Raw genomic sequence first — 10177 nt, 5'->3', positions numbered from 1 at the left:
GAGCGTCATTGGGGGGCAAGACCACCCAGCATCACTCCCCCAAGGCCCTTCCATGACTATTGGGAAGTTCACCATCCCCCTCACTGCCTTAGGGGTCCCCACTGTGTTGATGCAGCAAAAAAGTCAGCAGATAAATGTCTCGCTGCCCTAGGTAAACACCACTTTCTTAGAACCCTCGATGATTCTTCCTAGGGAAGGCATCACCAGTTCGATGATTTAGTTCAAAGTGCCAGAACCATGCGGATTCAGATGCAACAAATGCATCAGTTCCAACAACTTCAGCAATACTATTTCTATCAGTAGTACCAGCAGCAATACCAACAGCAGCTTCCACCACTGCAGTCGAACCAGCAACCAGGTCAATACTAGAGTTAGACACAGAACCAGCAACCTCATCAGAGTGTTCACTGATCTTCCCGTTGGGGTGAGGGAAATTCACAGGTTCCGGTCCCTCCTAGGGGTCGAACCCCACCTCGGGGTAGGATCGACGGCCAACACACTCCCCCGGTTTCTCAAAGGGGGAACTCAAAAGATAGGCCCGGGAGCAACCAACAAACTACACCGAGGAGCGAGCTACCCCGATGGAGGAGACAATCCATATACCGGTTTCCAAAATCGAGCCGACCAAGACACTCCAAATTGGTGCTCTGATAAACGAACCGCTCTAAACACAACTAGTAAGTTTTTTACATAATAATTTAGATGTTTTTGCTTGGTCCGCACTAGAAATACCTATCATCAACCCTAGTGTGATTACTTACAAGTTAAATGTGGGCCCTTTAGTTAGGCCAGTTAGACAAAGAAAATGCAACATCGCCCCGGAGCGGTGGAGGGTAGTCAATGAGGAAGTTGGGGAACTTCTCGCCGCAGACTTCGTCAGGGAGGTCCATTACCCGAGCTGGGTGGCCAACCCCATGTTGGTGAAGAAGGCCAACGGAAAGTGGTGCATGTGCATCGACTACACCGACCTGAACAGAGCCTGCCCGAAGGACTACTTCCCCCTTCCCAGAATAGACCGCCTGGTAGATGCGACCTCGAGGCACGAGTTGCTAAGCTTTATTGGACACCTACTCCGGCTACAACCAGATTAGGATGGACATATCCGATCAGGACAAGACCGCTTTTGTAACTGAACTAGGGCTGTACTGTTACAAAGTCATGCCCTTTGGCTTAAAAAACGCTGGAGCAACTTGTAAACAAAATTTTTGAACCGTTGATTGGTAATAAAATTGAATGTTATGTTGACGACATGGTCGTGAAGACCCAGTATTCAAACTCCTTAATTGATAATTTAAAATTTGTTTTTCAAATCTTGACAAAATTCAACATAAAGCTCAACCCGAACAAGTGTGTCTTCAGGGTCACATCGGGCAAATTCCTCGGTTACATAGTGAACCAACGTGGCATCGAAACCAACCCAGATAAAATCAAGGCCGTATTAGATATGGGACCGCCCCAGAAAATAAAGAAGGTTCAAAGACTAATAGGTCGGGTGGCCGCCCTAAACCAGTTTATGTCTAAATCGGTGGGTCGATGCCTACCTTTCTTTAAAGCAATGAAAAAGAATGAAGATTTCATATGGACCGAGGAGTGCCAGCTCGCGTTTGATGAGTTGAAAAAGTACCTAAGTATCGCAACGGTTTTGACTCAACCTGAGGAAGGTGACGAACAGAAGTTGTACCTCTTTGTGAGTGACGGGGTGGTCAATTCGGTATTAATCAGAGAAGTAAACCGAGTTCAATGGCCTGTCTACTACGTAAGCAAAGTGTTGCAGGATGCGGAGATTAGGTATCCCGACATCAAAAAGTTAGCATATGCGCTAGTGGTAGCAACTTGGAAACTACGTTCGTACTTCCAAGCCCATACAATTGTTGTCCTCACCAACAAACCTCTAAGGCATATCTTGCTTAAGCTTGAAGTGTTAGGTAGATTGACAAAGTGGCCCATCGAGTTGAGCGAATACGACATCCCATTTGAGCCACGCCCAGCGATCAAAGCCCAAGTCTTGGTGGACTTCGTAGCATAATGCACATTCAACACTCCAGCCCCTTGGTTGACTGAGCCTGCTAACGTGTCGGAGGCATCAACCAGCATGGCACTGGTCCCAGTCAGGGTAGGATCGACTTGGGACGAAGAGCTCTTGATCCTCCACGTAGACGGCTAGTCTAACCAACAAGGAAGTGGTGCTTGACTAATATTGTACGACCCGAGCGAGGTGAAGTTGGAATATGCTCTCTGGTTCAGATTCGAGGCGTCGAACAATGAAGCGGAGTACGAGGCACTGATTGTCGGGCTAAGTCTAGTGAAAGAAATGGGTGTAAAACACCTCGTCGCGTGCAACGACTCTCAGCTGGTAGTAAACCAAGTCAACGGTGACTATGAAGCTCGTGATTCAACCATGGCAGCTTACCTTGCCAAGGTTAGGGAAATCCTACCATGCTTCCATTCATGGTTCATTAGGTAGATACCAAGGTCCTGCAATCTGCTGGCATGGCACTACATGCTGATTTGTCGGTCACCATACAATCCTTGGCAGCAACGTCTCTGTCTCCCTCCTCCACTGTCTCATCATCAAGGAGGTCGTCGTCACTCTCCTCCTCAGAGTCTAGGTCCTTAGTAGCCTCCCCGACCATCTCCTTGTTGACTCTGGATGTAGTGATAGCACTGAGGTCAAGCTTGGGGAACTCATGCCGTGTCAGCCACCTACTAAGCTTAAAGCCCTTGCGATAGGCCGCTGTGCCGGTCTTGATCAGTAATTTGTGATGCTCCTCCGAAGACTTATACTCCTCAACTGCCTGGACCTTAGCGTCCTTGATCGCGTTGTTGAAGATCTCTGTGCGCTCCTTCATGATCTCCTCGAGGTTCTCCTTCTCCCTTAGGAGGGCCTCCCTTTCCCCCTTGAGCTTCTTCTTCTCCTCCCTCAGTAGCACGATTAGCTCCTTTTGAGCTCGCGCATCCTTCTCCAGCTTATGAATCTTGCCACAAGCTAAGTCCAGTTCATGGTAAATGCTCCCAGAGGTTTCTTTAGCCTAGAGGGCCCGCTTCAGCTACACCTCGGATTGGCAAGCTAGACTGTGAATTGCGGAGTTCACCTACCAAGGAAGAAATAAAATCTAAGTACCAAGAAAGAGCAATAGAGAGTACAGTCTAAGGATCAGATACGTACTATCATACAGTGAGTTGCCGCTCTGGCCCTGAGCAGAGCCACCAGTAGATCGGCCCATTGCATGACCTCCTCATCAAGGACCGCATCCTTACTCTGAGGAGGCCGAACTTCAGAGTCAAAATGCTCTGAGCTGCCCAGGAGGAGTCATCCCTCGAAGGGGTGGCCACTTAAGTGGACTGGGGCTCAGACATTACAGTCTCCTCAGGTAGGTGAGGTGGAAAAGCCCTACCTTGGTCTTCCTCGACCAAGTCAATAACGGGAGGATGCTCAGGGGCAGCGGTGTTGACATTGGATGTGGTGGCAACCTCATGGGGACGGACCTTCTTGGAGGCTTTCCTCTTCTTCCCCCTCTTCATGCTTCTGAAGAGCTCAGCAGCAAGGATATCAACCATGGCTCCTACAAAAGGTAACGATTAGATTAGTTGCGAGATTAAGGCAAGCTGTGAAAAAGAAAACAAGTGCGTGCACCAAGATGGCGACCTATTAGGAGGACTTAGCCCGGCTTGTACAAGCTTCTCTTCGGACACGAAGTTTTTGAACTTCAACCCAAGCTTCGCCCAAGATCAGACTTCCTCCTGTGTCTCTTTGTCCAACCTGATGTCGGGGTCCTAAATGGTAGGCCTCTAGTAAGTTAGAAATGGCCACCCTGCAGTATTACAAACTATGAAGTAGTGCTTCTTCTAGGTCGGGACTTTGCCTATGCTCCGAGAGGACACAGGCGTAGTTCTTTTTGATGGAGCAGATGGAAGAAAAAATGTTGAGGGTCAAAGGCTGGTTATAATCGTGGAAAAGGGAGATGGTACCTACAATGTTGCGGATCGAGTTAGGGTGGAGTTAGTCTATGGCGATGTCAAAAAATTTGACGACCTTGATGATAAAAGGGTGAAGTGGGAAAGCAGCCCAGCTATGAATGCTCCTCGAACACCACGATCTCGTCGTGACCGTGGTCCCAAGGAAACTTCCCTAAAGGGATACTGTACACAAGGTTGTCAGGCAGGTTGTACCGAGCTACTAGAGATAGGAGTCTGTCAACCGTCATTATGGAAGGACCAAAGTTGTCTAGTCCCCGAGCACGACGCAAAGTGGAGGCCCCCTTGCCGGAAGCCTCGCGCTCCTGCCGAGGTGAGTCTTCCTTGGACGGGTTGGAGTCCGAACCCCACACTAAGGCATTCACCTCAACAGGGTGAGACTCTGACAACTCCCATTGATGAGGGCAAATTTGGCCCTCCAGTGAAATTGTGACACGTGGCACCTCGTGACAACTAGGAAAACACCCAGCCAACAAACTTACGAAGTTGGTGACCCACCCGGGCACCAGTCTGGCCGGCTTGGCGCGACCTGCGCGCGGCCTGACGCGCTCCTGCGCGACCTGCATGCGGCACACGCGACCTGCGCGGCGCCCGCAGCCTGTGCGAACTACGCACGGCATGCGCGACCTACACGCGGCACACGTGACCTGCGCGGCGCGCGCGCGGCCTGCGCGCGGCACACGCGACCTACGCGGCGCGTGCGCGGCATGCGCGAACTACGCACGGCACGCGTGACCTGCGCGGCGCGTGCGCTGCGTGCGGCGTGCAGCCTACGCGACCTGGCCGACCTGGACCAGCCTAGCGCATGATCCGGCCAAGGCGCACACCGACGAACTTGGCCTAGACACTGACCGGCCAACTGACACAGGCGCCAGCTTGATGACCTGGTCTAGACACTGACCCGCCGACTGACACAGGCGCCGACCTGACGACCTGGCCTAGACACTGACCCACCGACTAACGCAGGCACCCCTCTGACAACCCGACCCAGGCGCCGACCTGGCCGCCTGACACAAGAGCCAGCCTGACGACCTCGAGGAGTTCACCACCGTACCTCGGTTCTGACAGGATGCGACGAGTCTTACCATTTGGAGGCTTTTCACCCACCTAACCCGCGAGGACTCCGGTATATAAAGACCTCACCCCCCAAAGGGGAGGGGAGGGAAAAAAGGGAAGTAACCCCTGCTCTCTAGCTCTCTCATATTATCTTCAAGGCTCTCTTCAATAAGAGTGCTAACTTAAGCGTCGGAGAGCCCCCACCGGGAAAATACCCCCGGGACCTCTGATTCAGTTCTCGCAGGTCCTTCAGCTCCCACCGCCTACAAAGAGGAGAAAAAGATGAAGTTCTCGCAGGTCCCTCAGCTCCCGCAGCCTACAAAGGAAAGAAGACCACCTCATGCTGAGGGCAGTCGGATTGCACCGCACCAAGGAGCTCCAGCATTCTCTAAGTCATCGGTCGCCTAGTAGGCAGTTCGCCACCAAGCAGTTCGCCACCAGGCAATTCGTCACCAGACAGTTCGCCACCAAGCAGTTCGCCACCAGGCAGTTCGCCACCAGGCAGTTCGCCCCCAGGCAGTTCTCCACCGAGCAATTTGCTAGTATGCAGTTCACTACCAAGTAGCTCATCACTAAGGCACGCCACCACCGGGTCAAATAACGAGGTACTTAGCCAAAAAATTTTTACATCACAAAACATTGGTACGTGGCCGAAAACGGTTACATCACCCATGAAAACCGGCTGCACACCACCTTAGATCTAAATTGGTTGAGTGCGCGATTTGATGTCCACAGAGTTTATAAATAGTGTGGCATCCACGCGTACCCAGTACGCAATCTAGGGTATTCCCTGGTAAAGCCAAATGGGTCATGAAGGTCCAACCGAAGAGCCGCCCTCCAAACCAGCTAGAAGTTGTGCCAAATCCACCTAGGCTCACCATGAACTCCTTGCACCGGGTCAGGACCCTAGGCACGGAGAGTGGGGGGCAATTGATGAGGGGTGATTTGGCCCGACCTAATAAGTATAGTACACGTGGATGTGGCTTGCCAACTAGACAGTAACTCAACATGTAGTGCCACATCAGCGGATCGCAAGACCTTAGGTGCTTGGTCACTTCAGGGTCGGAGCACCTCGGTACCCACATACTATGGTGCCATATAACCGAACCTAAAAGCTCGCCAGTTGTTTTCGAACTTCTCAGGATTACGCCGCGTAACTATAGGCCTTTTCCTCACCTCGCCCAAATCGAAGGGAAACAATGAGCCTTATTAATTGATATGTTACCCTCCTTCCAAAGCGGAACGGATCCCTACGTCACGGGCCGAGGATTTCGGGAACGTTTCGTGAGACCCATGGCAGCCCAGTTTTATAAGGGCATCAACCCCCAAGACTCAGGTACGCACGATTACCTGCTCACTAGTTTACTTGCATTCAAGCTTTCAGATCGCAACCAGAATACAATACTAACTTAAGCATTGGAGCGACCTGTCGGGTTAGCCACCCTGGGTTCTCTAATCCTTTGTTTTGCAACTTGGTCCAGCTTGCTACGCGACTAGGGTCCAGGTAATCTTCTAGCTAGGAGCTTCCAAATAGCATACCATCAGAAAGAGAGCACAATATTTCACTCCTTTCATCTAGTTTCTTGTTTCTAAGATTTCTTTCCATACTTACCTTTGATGAGTAGAATATTGACATAACAAACCTAAGTTTTCGCCGATTCTCAGTAGAGTGAACTGAGAAATCCTTAATCTAATTTGTAAATTCAAAATTGAAATGCATGGAAAAACATATATACTTGCAACTATCAAATGATAGGAGAGTAATTCTTTTATTCCTATAACATCCTTAGTAGACTTCTTTTTTTTTTTTTTTTTTTTTGCAAGAGAAAAGTAACCGTAGTAGATTTCTGAGTACGGTTAGTTTACTATTATTTGCAAAACAGAATGTTTCAGAAACCGGTGGGGGAAATTTGAAGAAGAATCAATAATGGCAACAAATATCTGAAACAAGATTAGTATTTTATAAAATTAGAATCATCCTAGAACTTGTACATAGTGAGATGGATATTACTCAATACATGAGAAAATTAAATCCTAAACAATTAAAGTGTCACAAACATGACTCAACGTAGTTGTTGAGTCCCATAAAACTGCAAATTCTCAGCCATTCTCCCCAACATCCAGCTATCCTTTTCTAACATCTTATAATGTAAAAAGAAGACACACAAGAGAAAACTTCTAGTAGACTAGAATCATAAAATTAATAAACAAGAGAATAGTTTACATTCACAAGGGTGAGTCAACATACCAAGGAGAAAAATCTAATAAATCAGTTCAAATTATCTTAAGGAATAAGAAAGCCGCCATAGAATTCAAATTTCTCAGGGACTCAAACCCTGACCATTCCACTGGTCAACAAAGCAGGTTTGCACTTCCGAATTCTGACCAAGTTAATAAGATTAAAAACAAAAATGGTAATATGTCTAAATATAATAAAGAAATGAAGAGCTATCAGGCCAAACGAGATAGGGTAAAACGACTGATGATGCAGAGTGGTAGAGAAGGATTTCAGATGGTCAGGTGATAAGCACGGAAATCAGAATAAAAACTTGCAAACGCCGTCATGATTGACCCCTTCGGAAAACCTTTCAATTGTGGATTGTGATGGTGGGGAAATGGCGTCTCACACTTGGTATTAGCATGACTTGTCACTCTAAAAGCTTCGAGATGTAGTAAGCATGGTAGGTGAGCACATTAACTAAGCACTTAATAGCGTGCTGACATCTGGCCTAGTTAAAGCGCTTTGCATCCCAACTCCAAACGTTTTGTTCTTCCGTTGGGTATTATTTACGGAAAATTCTGAATTTGGCATCAATTATTTATTATTTTAATATTTGTATTAAAAATAAAAAATCAAAAACCGAAAATGAAAACCTATCCATTAATGCATCCGTCTCTTCATCTCTAATTTATTTATTATTTTAATATTTATGTCAAAAATAAAAAAACAAAATCCAAAAAAAAAAACCTGTCTCATCTCATTAATGCGCCGCTCTCTCCATCTCCAACCTTCTGTCGTGTAGGGTTTTTCTACACGTCTGGACCTTCAACGCCATTGCAACTAATTAGTTAGGGCAACAGTTCTTCAAGCTCTTATCTCCGATTTCATCTCAAAAGACCCATTCATTCAACCTCAAGAAATTCACTCATCCAACCTCTAACCATCGTATTTCTCATTCGCGGGTTCTGACATTCTCCCACCTCTGCACCTTCAACGATTGCAACTGATTGGTTGAGGCAGCAGTTATTAAAGCCCTCACTTGCGATTTCATCTAAAGAAACCCATCCAACAAATCTCAGGTGTCTATCATCGCTATATATGCTTTACGGTTTCAATTTATCTCCCACTTCCATTTCTTAGGGATTTGCATAAACAACATGGGACTGAGTCATCCGGACTCCTTTCAGGGACTGATTCATCTCCGACTTCAATGGAGTTTCTACTGGAGCATTTGCTGTACCTGTTCTTGGCTGTTGCCGCTCATGCATATTTGGTTGTTCTCGATGCATCCGCCACCGATACCCACACACCCCTTTGCCCCCTGGAAGCTTTGGGTGGCCAATTCTCGGCGAAACCTTGGTTATCCAACGCTTAAACCGGTCTGGGGATCCATTCGCTTTCGTAAGGCAGAGGAGGCAGAGGTACAACAGAGACATATTCAAAACATCACTTCTCGGAGAGAAAACGGTGGTTTTGTGCGGTGCCGAGGAGAACGAGCTCATGTTCACAGGCGAGAAGCGATTGCTGTTGACATGGTGGCCCCCTTCTCTGAAGAAGCTGTTCGGCGACGCCTTCTTTACAGCTCCCTACGATAAGGTGATCCATACCCGGAAGCTGATCACATCTTTTCTGAACCAGGAGGTGATGTACCAGCTCGTGGAAAGGTTCGACAGGACGTGCAGAGAGTGCTTCAGAGATGATTGGATAGGGAAGAAGGAGGTGAAGGCCTTCCCGTTGATCAAGAAGTACGCCTTCGCCATCGCCTGAGATGTGTTTGCGAGCATGGACGACCCCAGTCGACAATCCCCGAAGAGTTCAACGTGTTGCTCAGAGGCGTGTTTCAGCTTCCCATCTATTTTCCGGGCACAAGGCACTACAAGGCGGTGAAATCTGCGGCTAGTTTACGCCGATAGCTGATCAAGGTGATTGAAAGCAAGCGGAGGAGCTGGACGATGAGCGAGTCGTTGTCGGAAGATCTGATCTCGCATTTGATGAAGGGGAGAGACGAGAACGGGAAGATGTTGAGCGACGAGGAGATTGCAGACAACGTTATACTAGTCATGCATGCCGGGCACGACACCAGCAGTTCTACCATGATGATGCTGATCAAATACTTGGCTCGCAGGTATGTTCTTCTTCTGTAATTCGTCTCTTAGTAGAGCATTGGATTTCTTGGGTATCTGTATTGGGTCTAACATTGAATTGTTGTTTGGCAGAGCAAAGGGAAATAGAATTGCAGAGGAGACCCAGAGAACCACTGAACAAGGATGACATCCAGAAGATGACATATTCTTGGAACGTGGTGGATGAAGTACTCAGGCTTACACCTCCAATTCAAGGAAATTTTAGGAAGGCCATAGTAGACTTCACGTATGCTGGATTTTCAATCCCTAAAGATTGGAAGGTAAGTTCTAAGAATAGATGGATGAGAGAATCACAATCAGTTGTAAATTGTAATCACTTGGATTCTTCGGGGTTGGTGGAGTGCAACTTCAACGCATAAGGAAGCAGAATATTTTCCAAATCCAGAGAAGTTCGACCCATTGAGGTTAGAGAGAGACATCCCAGTTCCCTATATATACGTTTATTCCCTTAGGAGGAGGCCCCAGAATGTGACCTGGTAGAGAGTTTGCTCGAATTGAAATTCTGGTTTTCTTATACAATCTAGTACGAGAGTTTACATGGGAGCTTATGTTTCCAGATGAAGTAATCGCTGTAAAGCCAATGCCTACATCATCTAAAGGGCTTCCTATCTACCTTTATCCTCACACCTCTTCATGAAGGATGAAAGATCATTTATATATATTACAGGTTCTATCCTCCAACTTCCCCTGTGACTAGTTGCAGAACCATGTCATGGGTCTATCTTCGTTCTTCAATAGTTCTGTGGATGCTTGTTCTTGGACCTAATAAGAGATGTACTTT

The 10177-nt window shown here is 47.6% G+C and overlaps 1 pseudogene across 1 annotated transcript; it reads left to right on the top strand.

Moving 5' to 3' along the window:
* The first annotated feature begins 3865 nt into the window (after positions 1 to 3865).
* Positions 3866 to 9605, top strand: LOC148864920 (cytochrome P450 716B2-like; annotated as a pseudogene). Its single transcript, XR_016109582.1, has 3 exons — positions 3866 to 4288; positions 8447 to 9377; positions 9469 to 9605. The product of XR_016109582.1 is annotated as a cytochrome P450 716B2-like (transcript).
* The last annotated feature ends 572 nt before the right edge of the window (positions 9606 to 10177 follow it).

This window comes from Nelumbo lutea, chromosome 3 (assembly GCF_056320005.1).
Source record: "Nelumbo lutea isolate HS-2025 chromosome 3, American lotus-T2T, whole genome shotgun sequence".
NCBI classification, from domain to species: domain Eukaryota; kingdom Viridiplantae; phylum Streptophyta; class Magnoliopsida; order Proteales; family Nelumbonaceae; genus Nelumbo; species Nelumbo lutea.
This window is presented reverse-complemented; position numbering and strand designations above follow the sequence as displayed.